Genomic DNA, 15,018 nt, shown 5'->3' with positions numbered 1-15,018 from the left:
GATGAGCTCACTTGTCTCATTCAGCTGACACAGGCATTAGATCAGAAAGCTCTCAGTGTGTCATTTCTGAATCTGTTCTGTTGTGTTTAGTCAGTTCTGATGAAGTGTTACGGCCACTCACTGTCACATACATCAACCCTCTGATCCGACCCACAGGAGAGTCTCTTGGTTGTTATGGATACCAAAATAAATAGACAAGTATACTGACAGCGGAGTACTGATCTTGCATATTTGCTTTTGAAACATTTTCCAATTTGAACTGACACATTTTAATGTTTTTTTTATATGTTAGGTTTAGTTATCATGTGTTTAAAGGTTGTTTTACTGTGATCAGAGACCTGATAGGCTGAGGTTGTCATTGTGGTGGGCCCTTTCATTGAACTCATAGGTGACCATCTGTTCATGTAATGCCACCACTCTATTAACTCTCTCTTTTTACTGACAACACATCTCCTATTTTTATCTAGTATTGGAGATTGGAAAAAAAAGAAGGTAAAAAGTATTGTGTCAAACGTTCCGCAGATATGGAACGAGCTGGATGTGTTAATTGAAATGTCACAGTCCTCCTCAGGCTTCAAAAATTATGTAAGAAAGTCTATATTGTCCTCTTATGTGCAATTGATCATCATGCATTTTGTGTGAGCGATGCTGTATGCGAATTAAAGGTGCTGCCTGTTGTTTGGTTCCCTTACTACAAGCATCTTTGGGGTTCTCTTTAAAGAGATAGTTCAACATTTTGGCAAATTGGCCTATTGTCATAATCGCCATAGTCATAGCGTAGGTTCGTTACCTTTAATTGTCGGTGTAAGCTATTTTTAGAACGGCGGAGCGGAGTGGCAGGCTGCTCAGAGCTATGCTACAGAGGCTAAAGGAATTTCTTGGTTTCCCTCATCAAACTCATCAAATATAAAATCCCAAAACTCCAAAACGCTCAGGTGGACAAGTTGTGACCTGCACAATCACCACGCTATGAGATAATAACGGAACGTTACGAAACAGAGCTGTTTTTGAGGTAAATACAGAGACTGCTTACTGAAAAACTGTCCTTGAACACAACGCGCATCAGCGGTTTTGCATGAATTTACCTCTAAAACAAGTCCGTCTCATTGAGTGGTTATTGTGCAGCTCACAACTTGTCCACAACAGCGTTTTGGAGTTGTTGGATTGTGTATTGGATGAGTTTGATGAGGGAAACCAAGAAATTCCATCAGCCTCCGTAGTGTAGCTCTGAGCAGCCTGTTGCTCTGCTTCGCCGTTCTAAAAATAGCTTGCACTGACAATAACAGGTAAGGAACCTACTGCTATGACTATAGCGATTATGGCAATGGGCCAATTTGCCAAAATGTTGAACTATCCCTTTAATGTGCAGTTGCTGATTAGTGTAATCAATGTCAATTATATTTTTCTGTTAGCATGAATTAAACATACATATCTGAATCGGTATCTGATTGGGAATGTTTTTTTTCCACTCTCTCCAAAGCTGGTGGTAGTAAATGTTTTGTCACACTTGAGTGTTTTTGTGGTAAAGAGTGATCCTCCTACATGAACATGATTTTTAAGCACAGCACAATAACAAAGGAATACCAGGGGAGGTTGTTAGTGGTGACTTTAATGGCTGCTTCACTGCTGAGGTACTCTACTTTGTGTCTATAGTTAGCTTTAAAAGTCTTCCACTGCTCATGTAATCATGACGGACAATGCCGCTGTATTTTTTCGCCCCTAAATTTTTGAATAATTGAATATCTCCAACATAGAGGGGCCTTTAATGATCACATTCTAATGCTGAGTGACAAAGCTTCCTCCTCAGTGTGTGTGATGACAGCTTCTTCTATCCACCTGAAGCCTCTTTGTTCTCTTCTCTTTCTCCCACTCTCTGTCTATAAATGGCTTGTTCAAAGGAAGAATTACTCCATTACTTTTGAAGATCCATCAGTGTTTCAGCGTTAATGAGCCTCATTTGGAATCTCATCACACAGGTTACATTGCATTATATATGCTCCGATTCTATTACTGAAAGGAAATATTCTCTTTACTTTCTGCTTCCGTTTTAACACTCAGTCTAAAAGGAAGAGGATGATGACAATAAGCTCCCACCATCACTTACTTTTACTGTTCTGCTATTTCACTCGAATTGCAGTTCACAGTCTGAAGTGCCTATTCTCTCAGCCCTCCCTCTTGTGATCACATCTGAAAATGATTTTAAAAAAAACAGCACATCCGATTAGTCAAAGAGAGCATCTTGAAAAAAACAAAACAAAGAAAAAAAAGGATCTTACCAGGGTAACATCCTTTTGGTATGAAATCAAGCAGTACTGGATGTGAGCCTGATGTAGTGAGCCCCGGTGGCACACACACCAGTCCACACAGAGCCATCCAGACTCAAGGTTCACAGGTAGTTCAGTGAAGTCAACTGTCACTTCATTGAGCCCCCCTGACATTGAACTCCTTTCTCATTGTCATTCACTGTCAGATCACAGACCCAACTGTCAGAAAAATGGAGATATATAACCAACTGTTGCACAGGAACATTGTGGTGAAAAGGCTAGCCGGGCCCTTCTCTCAGCAGGGTGTCTGGGCTCAGTGTGGAGCTCTGGCATCCACAGGGAGCTGGAAGTTGAGCCACTGCTGAGGTGGTTTGGGCATCTGATAAGGAAGGCTCCCGGGTGCCTTCCTTTGGAGGATTTCTGGGCATGTCCAACAGTGAGGAGACCCTGGGCAGACCCAGAACTTTCTGTAGGGATTACATATCCCATCTGGTCTAAGACAACTTTAGTACCCATCAGGAGAAGCTGGAAAGTATTTCTGCTAACAGAGATGTCTGGAGTGCCCTCCCCTAGCCTGTGGCCGCCAAAACCTGACCTAGATAAGTGGAGAACATAGATAGTGGACTGATGGATGAAGCCAACTGTATAGGACCTGAACATCTTTACACTCTCACCTCTTATCACACCAAAGAAAAAAGAAACAACTGATATTTACCATGAATCAGGTTGTAAGGCGTGACAGACGGAGCATCTCTTCATCAAAATATGGATGAATTCTCCAACCTGTTCCATGCATACTCGACCTTTGTTGCCATGGTTACTAGAATAATGGACATGGCTTGTTTAGGTTCAGGGAAAGGTTAGAGGCAGACGTTTGGGTTAAAATAAGCACTCAACAGTAGATTGTCTTTGTTATTATGGTTACAATAATCAGTGTTGTTTAATGGTCATAGAAATAGTTTCTTATTCAACAAGTATGTCACCCAACAACAAAACACATCTATGGCTCATACTAATGACCTAATGACTCTTTTTTTGCAGGAGGACAGTCTTAAAACATCTACAAAGTAACAGCCACCAAACGTAATGAACCACAAACATAATACTGATCCAAATTTTAATGCAATAACCACCAAAACATAATCAATTCCCCACAAGCGTAATAGCAGCTGCCTACAAATGTAATTTCCTGCAAATGTAATAGCTATACGTTTGTGGAAATTAGTGTATGATAACACAATGGGTAGATGTAGTTTTATTTCTGGACATTCAAAGAGCTTCCTCATTGTGTCTTCAGAATAGTCCTCATAGGCGGCGCTATCAATAGGCTAAGGGAAGCTTAGCTTCCCCTAGATTGTCACAGAAAATGAATCATCACAAATAATAAAATGAAAAAATAAAATAATGTTTTTTTTTTCGTTGTTGTTTTTAAATTATATTTTAGAAAGAGGTGGGAAATACATTAAAACACACATTTTTAAAGTATTATCTATGTCGATGGTTTATTTATTTTTTATTTCAGTGGTATATGACTGGTTACCTGCGTCATTAAGTACACACGGCGTAGCTACAACGCGCAGCGTAGAAGCTTACCCCTTTGCCTCGCTATGCTACTGTAGTCACTGACAGTCCAGCGAAATTAAAAGAAAAAAGCCCGGTAAAACGGACATTAGAAGGTTTTTGAATATCAAAATTGACGAGTCCGAGAGTCCCATGAAGCAGCAGCAATGAAGCCGACCACGATGCTTCCACGACCGGCTGCCGCCTTCTCTCCTGCCACTGGCCTCCATGATGACACCGGCTGCCCCCCCCCGGATACCGGCCACTGCCCGCGAGTCACCGGTCTACCTCCGGACAGCCGTGCCCCCCCGAACACCTGCGCCCACCCTCCTCCAGTCACTGGCCTAAGTTACGTCCAGACAGCAGCCCCGACCGCCCGGACACCTGCTGCCTCCCTCCTCCAGTCACCGGCCTACCTCTGGACACCTGTGTGAGCGCACATTCTCACAGGAGTTGCGCAACTGGATGAGGACAATGGCACAGCAGATACTGTCAACTCTGTTGCTTCTGTACATCGAGAGCGACAACTAAGAGGATTTAAACCTGAAGAAATAGTTGAAAAATATGACACAAACGCCCCGTGGCGTGCTGCTTAGGGTAAGAACATTGATTAGGTTAATTATGGGCCACTACAAAAGCAAAAAAAAAAACAACAAAAAAAAAACAAGTAGAGAATGAAAGGAATCATTCTGCTGCATCTCAGTTTGATGAACATCAAAACTATATAGGCTACAGTATATCTGCCTGGGTAAAGACTTTTTTTTCTTTTTCTTTTTTTTTTTTGTCCCGTAGCTTCCCCATTCCTTCTGCCCTAGCGCCGCCTATGATAGTCCTGTAATGATGATGAGGCCCTCTCAGTCCATGCTCTGCCACAGATGATTGCGCAGACCTAGCCCAGTCCACTTGCTCATAGCATCCTTGACATTAACTTGAGGATGGATGTCGCACACTGCCGTAAACTTCCATGGCAAGTTAAAAGGTCTGCATTGAAGTGTGAGCACAACAGTGTATGAGTAAAATGTCCCTGTTGAAAATGGGGCACCAGACAACATTATTGGATTATTTATTTGATCATTGTTATCAATCTCCACCAGAAGGCATGACTTCTCAATTTATTGGATCTCCAGTTGCTACTTCAAAAACAACAACAACAGGACTGAAGAGATTTGTAAGCAGACAAAATAAAACATGAAATGCAAAAGCTTTTAAAACACACAATAAACAAACTGGGATGACTGACAAACTTTTACAGTCTTGGTTTGTGTTTCATCAAGGGCATTTTCATCATTAGATTATATGAATTAGATTATTTCCAGATTTTACACATTGTTCCTTTTTATTTTAATAAAACCACAGTTTCAGACATGTCTCTCTAAATGGCTGCTCTGTAGTAAATTAGTAATATAATCATATATAATTCAGGGGCAGTGTTGGCAAGAGAAGCAAACAGTCAAATTCTTTCACCACACCCACAAAAATTAATTAAAACTACATAACATCAAAACTGTCGAAATCCCTGCCCCAGCCATAGATACTGTAGTGAGAAAAGGTCAGAGGTTTTTGGAAAAGAAATGTATTAACTTAGCATTTCATACAGTTTTTTTTTTTTTTTTTGAATAGGTGTCTTTTGGAGCCGGGGTTTTCTGGAGCCAGTCCCCAGTGGCCCTCAGTGGTCGGTTAGCAGCTCGGTTCAGGTTGAAAATTGCTGTTTGTTATTAATTTATAGAGCATTTCCATCAAAGTGCTGTACAAGATTAACTATTTAAAAACACACAAAGCAATGATAAAAACAACATACACTTAAAACAAAACATGAAGAGAAAGGCAAACCACCAAAAACTCATACGCAACAGTAAATAAGCTGGTCTGAAACTTTGCTTTGAAAATCTCAATCGAGCATGCCTGCCTGATCTCACAAGGAAGACTATTCAACAAGGTAGTGCATGGAAGGAAAAAGACCGCTCACCGTCTATCTTCTTATTGACCTTTGGGAAACTAAGAGGACCACTCCCCTGGTAGTACAAAGATCGCATGGGTATGTACAGTATAAGTTAACAAGATCCGTCAGACAGGTGGGTGCAAGACTGTTTAGAATTCTGTAGGTCAGCAACAGCACCTTGAAATCAGCTCTGACCTGAACAGGAAGCCAGTGAAGAGAGGCCAGTACAACACTAATATGTTCATATCGAGATGATCCAGTCAGAAAACCAGCTGCTGTATTCTGAACCAACTGCAGACCACAAAAACTCTTCTTGGGCAACCCTGATAAAAGGACATTACAATAATCCAACCTCGATGTCACAAAGGCATGGATAAGTGTTTCAGCGTCTTTCAACGAGAGGATAGATCTGGTCTTTGCAATTATTCAAAGGTGAAAAAAGGCTATTCGGTCATATATATTTTTAAATGATGAGCATGACAATGAAAGACAATTCTGAAAGAATGCATAATCGTACCTAGTACAGTGAAAACAGCAGCGGACCTAGGACAGAGCCCTGTGGGACCCCATACCTAACAGAACAAGACTCAGAAAACCTGTTATGTAGAACATGTTGAGATCTTTCTGACAAGTAAGATCTTAATCATTTAAAGCACCAGACATGAGATGCCATCTGATGTTCTCCACTATATCATTTACAAAGGAAAAGAAATCTGCACCCTGCCGGGACTCCCTGTGACTTTTCATGTAGTAGACAACATTTCGATGTGAAGATCTTCCTCAGGCAGTTTGACAGCACATTGCTTTTGAACATGAGGTAGCAATTCTAATTAGAAGAGAGCCTTTTTACATCCACACATAGGCACACTAGCATCAAAATGATACATACAACATACAATTAGATTTGAAACCTTTTCTGTGGCTGTCTACCACTTTATTACTTTGAATGCTGGACTTCTTTAAAGACCAAATATATTTCACCCTGTGGGTCAGAAAATTTTATGTTTTTTTGTCACATTTATAATCATTATAATTCTCTTTTTTATTATTTATAGGTCTCTGTCACTTCTTTGTGCTTGTCAACATCTGAATTTGGGTCTGCCTGGACACTTCTGCCTGATTATGGCAATTAAAAAAAAGAAAGATATTTTCTACTTTACAACCCTTTATTAAGATTAAAATCATTGTTGTAATATCTTAATGTTGCTTTTGATAATGTGATGAATTTAAAAAAAAGAGTTTTTGTGAACACTCCCTGAGCTACTCTGTTTTCCTCTGCCTGCATGCTCAACAGGTGTTGCTATTTTAACTAATTACCACCTCGTGTTTAAAAGCAATGTGCTGTCAAACTGCCTGAGGAAGATCTTCAGATCGAAATGTTTAAATGTTGCCTGCTAAATAAAAAGTCAAAGTTTGTACTTTTTAATCTTGCACATGCACACAGTCTTCTTTGGATGTGCACACTTTTTGTCCTCCACTATATCAGTAAAATGCTCCAGAAAATCCTGTGCAGAGAGGCCAGTGCTGATGACTGGCTGCCCGGCCTGAGTTAGCCTAGAGACAATGTCAAATAAAAGCCTGACTAAAACAGGAATGTACAATGTTCTCCAGCTGTTTGATGACCAATGCAATACGGCCCAGAATTTGCCAGAGGACAGCAGGGTATGTTGAACCAGAAGTTCTGTTGCTGTTTCTATTGCTCAGCTTCCATACTTATCCACTAGCTCCGCCTCTGCTTCATTCAGCTCCTCCCACCTCATCAGTTAACTCTGCTCACCTGTGCACACTGTTCTCATCTCCACTCAAGAACAGTATTTTAGCCCCTTTTGGTCATTACCAACCTTACTTGCCTGTGACTGTGCTGCATTTGGCTCCATCCCCACCCTGTCACAATCTGGACAATACACACACGCACACCCACATGCATTAACTTAAGTTTGGAAGCAGGGCCAGTCCTAACCACTCCTTCAATTACCTGATACCATCAATCTGCACCACTCAGACGAATACCGGTATGATGAACTGTTCCAAACCAAGTATCCTCCATCTGCAGAGCAGCAATCTGACTCAGATCAGCAAACCATCACAGCAAACTTTTTTGCACTCCATGGCCAGCGTGCAATGCATGCAAAAACACAAAGTTTATACTGTTTATACTGTACACTACATGAGTTTAGTTGTGTCTCGTAAGGATTTGAGTCACGTACCATAGATATTTGATTGTTTTTTGAGTGTTTGTTGTGATTGAAAGAATTGCCCCCATGGGTTAGCGTTGTCGCTATCCAGGGGTGGAAAGAGTACCAAAAAAGTCTACTCAAGTAAAAGTACTGTTACCTTGATGAAATTTTACTCAAGTAAAAGTAAAAGTACTGGTGTAAAAATCTACTCAAGTAAAAGTAAAAAGTAGTTCATTTAAAATTTACTCAGAGTAAAAGTTACTTAGTTACTTTTTTTTTGGGGGGGGGGCTATAGAGATTGGCCTCACATTCTCCGTGCATGTCTCTGTGTTCCAAATTTGTCCCTTCTCCATCGATACACTGGTTTCCATCATCTTTTAGCTCCTGTAGGTTCTCTCTCTCTCTCTCACTCACTCACACACACACACACTTGCCTCTTTACTGTAACTGCTCTGAAGCAGTGGGCTGCTTGTCTGTTCCTCTGAGCATAGCCATGGATCTGACTGGGCTCCTACATTTAACTCAACGGCCCCGGTGTGTCTAGTCATTTAATCTGGCAGGGTCAGCGGTCCCGTTACCGAACACAGCCGGACATGTTCATGAGTTCATTTAAAAAAAAAAAAGCCTGGACGCCCCGGACAGGACGTGAGAAGTGGACATGTCCGGGCAAAAGAGGACGTTTGGTCACTGTAAACGTAGCCGAATATAGTACAGCGGCTAAGCATGAAAATTGTGCACTTTTTGAAAGAAACATGAAACTTCTACCATAGTTAGTTTATGCCATGAGGTTTATTTTAAGATCGGGAGGGAAGTCAGATTTGACCTCTGAGGCCCGGGAGAGGTCAAATCCAAGATGGCCGCCAATAATATTCAAAAATGCCTATCGCTGGAACCAAACACAGTTGAAAAACACTTAAGGTGTCATTTCCCACTACCTTTTGGGTGCCCATTCTGTTGGTGATACCTTTGAGACCAATAGAATTCAAAAAAATACATTTAGATCAATGTGGAGGTCAAACTATGCACACATAGGGAGGTGAACAGTGCAAAAAGGTAGTTTATTTCCAAAATAATAGCCTAACAGTGATGATGATGTTAATAATGATGATAATAGTGCCAATAATAATAATCATTATCATAATAAGTTCTTTTTTTTAACTTATTTATTATTAACTCATTGGCTGCCAGCCATTTTCAGAGCAGAGAGCTGCATACTGCCAGCCGTTTTAGAGCATTTTTTACAGACCCTTTCAAGACTCACAGAATATTGTGTTCATGTAAACATGTAAACACCAAAACTACCAAGAGTAAGAGTAGACTTTCACAACACATTCAAGAAAATGCATTTATGTAAAGGTGCAAATCTGCAATTTAATAATACTGTCGCCCTCCTCTTTCCGCGGAGAGAGGGGTGGTGTCCGACACTGTGTGGAAGCATTGCGAAGGCCCATGGAGGGGAGTTGACACAATGTGCTTTCGCCCAGTACTCTGAATTAGAGTTCTCAATTTCAACCCAAACCCGAGTAAGGCCGATGGGTCGGGTTGGTTTGGCACAAGATGCTGTGTGTATCTCCAAAAAACCACAATGTTTTTGTGGCCGAAATTGAATCAGTTTCACCTGCTGATAAGGTGCTGCTGCGTCACCGGCACCATCTGCTCTCGCTGCAAAGAAAGCATGTCACTTTTTTAGTTTAGTTTTCTTTTTTTTTGTTGGGCTGGGCTGGGTTTGGCCAGACAACTAATGCTGGTGTATCGAGCTCTGTCGGGTCCGGGCTTAAAACCCACGGGCCGGGTCAGGTCGGGTTATAATTTTCAGGCCCGTTGAGAACTCTACTTTGAATGTCAAAGTGAAGAAATTTAATGAAGTGCAGGTAGCGGGAGTAACTATTGGCACTTTTCCACTACACAGTCACGGCACGGCTCAGTAAAGGTGCTTTTCCATTACAGCTGAGTTCTCTAGTTCCTCCTCAGCAGGGGTGGGGGGATCGCAAGGCCACACTGTTTCTCTCTCTATTTTCGATCTTCTTGTCAGCTCCAAACTCACTTGTCTGTTCCTCGATTACGGACCACAGCGTGGTTTTCCACACAGCATCATTTAACTCGGGTGAAGGAATAACAACGGTCTCGGCACAGATGAATTCTCATGTCGGACATCGCGCTCACGACTCTTCCAGTGACAACGCTCTGCCCAATCAGTGGAAGGCAGTCGGCTGACATAACGTTTTAGGTATGGCCGTTCCAGGATTGAGGACTACGGCCCTCTCCAGGAGCCGAGCTGGTCCTCAAAGGGATGAGGGACGGCCGCAAGGGTGGCTGGTGCCCTGAGGGGACCTCTACACGACGCTGGCTGGCCCAACGGGAACCCCGCCTGGCTGCATCCCACCGGCTGGCGGTCAGCTGGGGGCAGTTTGGGCTCGTAATGATTATAGAAGGTGGCGGACCAGCTGCTGATGCAGAAATGGGTCCGTATGGGCTGTATCATGTCGTAGTACTCACGATGGCGCCTGACGTGCAGGTAAACACGGAAAACCGTATGACCCAGTAGCCAAATGCCTCGTCATCTAATTAGTGACACGCATGAATGGATGAACAAGATTCCCACTGTCCCTACCTACTATCTAGCGAAACCCCCTGACAACCAGCTTTTGATTACAGCGAGTAGAGCCGTTGGTGACAGGGTTGGCGCGTGGCCGGATGGTGGTCCGCCGGTCCTCTCCAATCTCGCACCGCATGTTTGTGGAGAACCTGGTGCTAAATCACTTGCAGACGACCTGATTCTGGGTCAGGGTTTTGTACGTAGCAGAGCAGCTCCCTCGCTGCGATCTCTTGAAAGTCAGCCCATGATCCAAGCTTTTGTCGGTCTGAGGGCGTGGGCCCCCAGTTGGCAGTCCCCCTCATCCCTCACCGGTGGACCAGGGGCACGGTGGCAGCCCTCTGTCAGGCAAGGATAGAGGAGGAGGAGCACCAAGTGGACCGGAGCCTGAGAGCCAGGGAGAGAGTAACAAGCGGCTGTGGTGTACTAGTGCCACGAACAGAGCCAAGAGACAGTGTCTCTTTAACTCATTGGCTGCCATTGATGTATATAGACATGTTGTTTCTGTTGTATATTAACTTCAAAGTCACTGTTCTGCTTGACATGTTTCTTTCCACAAAAAGCTTGTTTTCACAGTGTTCTGGTCAAAAACAGGTGTTTTTGGCGAAACCAGCCAATGTTCTACTGCCGTTTACTAAAGAATGGAAAAAGGTAGAAACAAACTTTTTTTTTCCTAATGAAAGAAGAGAGTCTATTCTTTCTCTTGGTAGTTTTGGTTACATGTTTACATGAACACAATATTCTGTGAGTCTTGAAAGATCTGTAAAAAATGCTCTAAAACGGCTGGCAGTATGCAGCTCTCTGCTCTGAAAATGGCTGGCAGCCAATGAGTTAATAATGAATCAGTTAAAAAAAAGAACTTATTATGATAATGATTATTATTATTGGCACTATTATCATCATTATTAACATCATCATCACTGTTAGGCTATTATTTTGGAAATAAACTACCTTTTTGCACCGTTCACCTCCCTATGTCTGCATTATTTGACCTCCACATTGATCTAAATGCATTTTCTTGAATTCTATTGGTCTCAAAGGTATCACCAACAGAATGGGCACCCAAAAGGTAGTGGGAAATGACACCTTAAGTGTTTTTCTACTGTGTTTGGTTCCAGCGATAGGCATTTTTGAATATTATTGGCGGCCATCTTGGATTTGACCTCTCCTGGGCCTCAGAGGTCAAATCTGACTTCTCTCCCGATCTTAAAATAAACCTCATGGTATAAACTAACTATGGTAGAAGTTTCATGTTTCTTTCAAAAAGTGCACAATTCCCCTTGATTTGAGGGCTTAACCGCTGTACTAATAGATGGACATGCCTGATAACGTTGTCTTTAATCATTAACGTCAGCTTTTAACCGCTAGCTGTGGCTAATGGCTAATATTAAGACGACAACATAGCGACGAGCCCTGTTATGCACAAACTCACGTAGCGGTGAGGGGGGAGAGAGGAGTGTGTACCTGCTGCTGCTGTGTGCGTCTGTGAAGAGAGAGAGAGAGAGAGAGAGAGAGAGAGAGAGAGAGAGAGAGAGAGAGAGAGAGAGAGAGAGAGAGAGAGAGAGAGAGAGAGAGAGAGAGAGAGAGAGAGAGAGAGAGAGAGAGAGAGAGAGAGAGGAGAGAGAGAGAGAGAGAGAGAGAGAGAGAGAGAGAGAGAGAGAGAGAGAGAGAGAGAGAGAAGCTACTTTTGACAACCCACACAGACGCAGTGCAAGTTGATATATTTTTTACTTTGTAACGGAAGCTTTTTAAAATGTAACTAAGTAAATTTCTTCCAACAATATGTACTCAAGTAAAAGTACTGATTTCAAAAATTACTCAAAAAAGTACAAGTACACAAAAAAGCTACTTAATTACAGTAACTTGAGTAAATGTAACTCGTTACTTTCCACCCCTGTCGCTATCCCTAGCCATGGTGTAACTCCGGTTTGCCTGCATCAATTTTAGTCGTGTTTTTTGCTCCCCCCAACACTGGGTGACCATCAGGACAACGATTTTGGGGTCAAAAATGACCGGAATTATCCTTTAAAGGAGTCAACAGGAGAGCAAAGCCAATCTTCTACCAACCTGGAAGGATGGTGTGCAATAATTTCAACCATCTTGGATGCTTCCTTCCCATTATATCAGCTGCCTCCTGCAGGTCTGCTCCTTCTGTGGCAGTGCTCATGCCAGAAGCATCTGCCCACACAACCCAACTACACCTGCCAACTGAGGGGTGGACACTTGCTGCAGCTTTGAAAACTCACCCCGACAGAGAATTCATCAACTTTTTCCTCAGTGGCTCAACTCACACAGTTTCTACCCTGGCAATGATATTCTCCCTGACACTTCACACACCAGTCACAACCTCCAGTCTGCTCTCGAGGAACCCAACATTGTTGATTCTTTGATAGCTAAGGAAGCCAAAGAGGAGTGGCTTTCTGGAAAAAAAAATAGACTTATCATAGACCTCTCCTCTCCACATGGCTCACACATGCCAAACATCAACAGTGTTATTCCTCATCCAGATTTCTCAATGCAATATGCAACCATTGTGCCATGTATGTAATCCATTTAGCAGTTCAAGGTGCCTGGCTTTCTAAGGCAGATAGGCATTCAAAGAGTGCCCTCTACTACCTCCTTGCAGACCGATGCATTAAACACCAGCTATTAGTTCTTCTTAGTCACCTTACGCCATCTGCATCATCCCTCAGGCAACATATTTTCTATCTCACCTCCTAACGAAAGCCACGCTCTGTTTCCTCTTTACATGACAGAGTCGTCCTAGATAATGCATGCAAAATGGAAATGCACATGTGACAACAGTTCTTGTCATCTTTGAATGGTTTTTCTTTTTTTTTATGATGACTTCAATAACCAATCCCAAGGACATTCAGCTCTACACAGATGCTTCACCCTTCATAGGTTTCCAAGGTTGTTACAGGGGAAAATGGTTTGCTTCCACCTGGCCTCCATAGTTAAATGCTCTTGACTCTGGGGGCCTTAGTTTCGTCGACCAGGTGAAGTCTAACATCAGCGCAGCTTCGCCACGCCAACAGGGTGTGGCCCAGGTCCATTTCGCAAGATTGGTGGGCCGCGCAGTCAGACTTAGACCAGCGCAATCCCTCCCCTCGTCCCTCCCACCGGCGCAAACGGCAAAGAGGGAGGAGAGAGGGCGGGAGGGAGACAGGAGGAGGAGAGAAAGGCGTGGAGTGGGTTTGACACAGCCGAGTCAGATCTTCACCAATCAAAGGAGCTCCTCTCCTCACCTTTAACTGCGCGGCGGGTGATGCGCGCTGCAAGTTTGTCATTTTATACTTTGACATGGACGGAGGAAACAGCGACGCCAGAGGCCGAACCTCTCCCAGGAGGAAACAGCTGTTTTGGTCCGGAGGTCCGAGCTCAGAGTGACCAATAATGAGTTTACTAATATACTTAACCAGGATTGATCTGATATACTGAGAACGGCTGCCCAGTGTAAGAAACAACAACTAATAAACTAATAAAGAAACTCACATTTATTCAAACTCTGTGTAACCAAGATGAGAGGTGTAGCCTACACTAATCACAACATAAACAAAGACCATGTGGATTAAATCAGCGTAAAGGACGCGCTCTCTGTCTCTGCCTCTCTCTCTCTCTCTCTCTCTCTGTCCGTCTCTTTTTTTCTCTTTTTTTTCTGTGATAGAGATGCTGAGTATACTGTAGTAGGCTATATACTGACTATCTGATACCGAGGCTGTTGTGGTGGGCTAAGAGAGATAATGATTTGTGTTTTGTTTTTCATTACGGCTGCGTGATGCGGTCGCACGTGCTTATGAATTAATAAGTAAATAAATAAATACAGCGATCATCACAAGGGCAGAGTGGTATCTCAACACGGCAGCGACATGCAGTCATCCACCCTCAGTCCTGCTTGGGACATCCACAGCTGCTTTTCAGTGCCAGTTCGTCCCTGCTGTGTTAATTCAGGTGGAGTTTCCTTTACGCACCGACAGCCTTTGATCTCTGCTTTGATCTGACGTCAGATGTGACGGGACAATCTATATAGATAGAAATCCACGTGTTGATTCCGTTAGTTGCATTAAATAGTGGTTATTGTGGATATTTATTGCATTGAAATGTGTCTGGAACTGTGGAGATCTGCCTGTGAGGTCTTGGTGACGTGTGTGCACTGCAGGTCAGTCAGCCAAACTTCCACTGCACCTGCTGCGCTTCGCCCTGCGCTGAGATTAGACCTGGTTGGAGGTGGCGAGCTTTCAGCGCAACCTCGGCGGGACATTTTCGCACAAAACTTCCACTGCACCAAGCTGAATCTGTGACGCCTCCCTCTGCTGCGCGGCCACGCCTATCTCAGCGCAGCGCGATCTGCCAATCTTCCAATCTGACTTTGCGCTAGGCTGCGCTGGTCGAAACTTGCATTAGACCATCTGCGCTACCTTGCGCCACCTGCGCTGCGCCAGCAAACTAGGGCCCTGGATGTCAACTTCATCTGCCCTTCGTGAA

Source organism: Trachurus japonicus, chromosome 4 (assembly GCF_045865225.1).
Source record: "Trachurus japonicus isolate A0001 chromosome 4, Traja_1.0".
NCBI classification, from domain to species: Eukaryota; Metazoa; Chordata; class Actinopteri; order Carangiformes; family Carangidae; genus Trachurus; species Trachurus japonicus.
Note: the sequence above shows the minus strand (reverse complement) of the source record.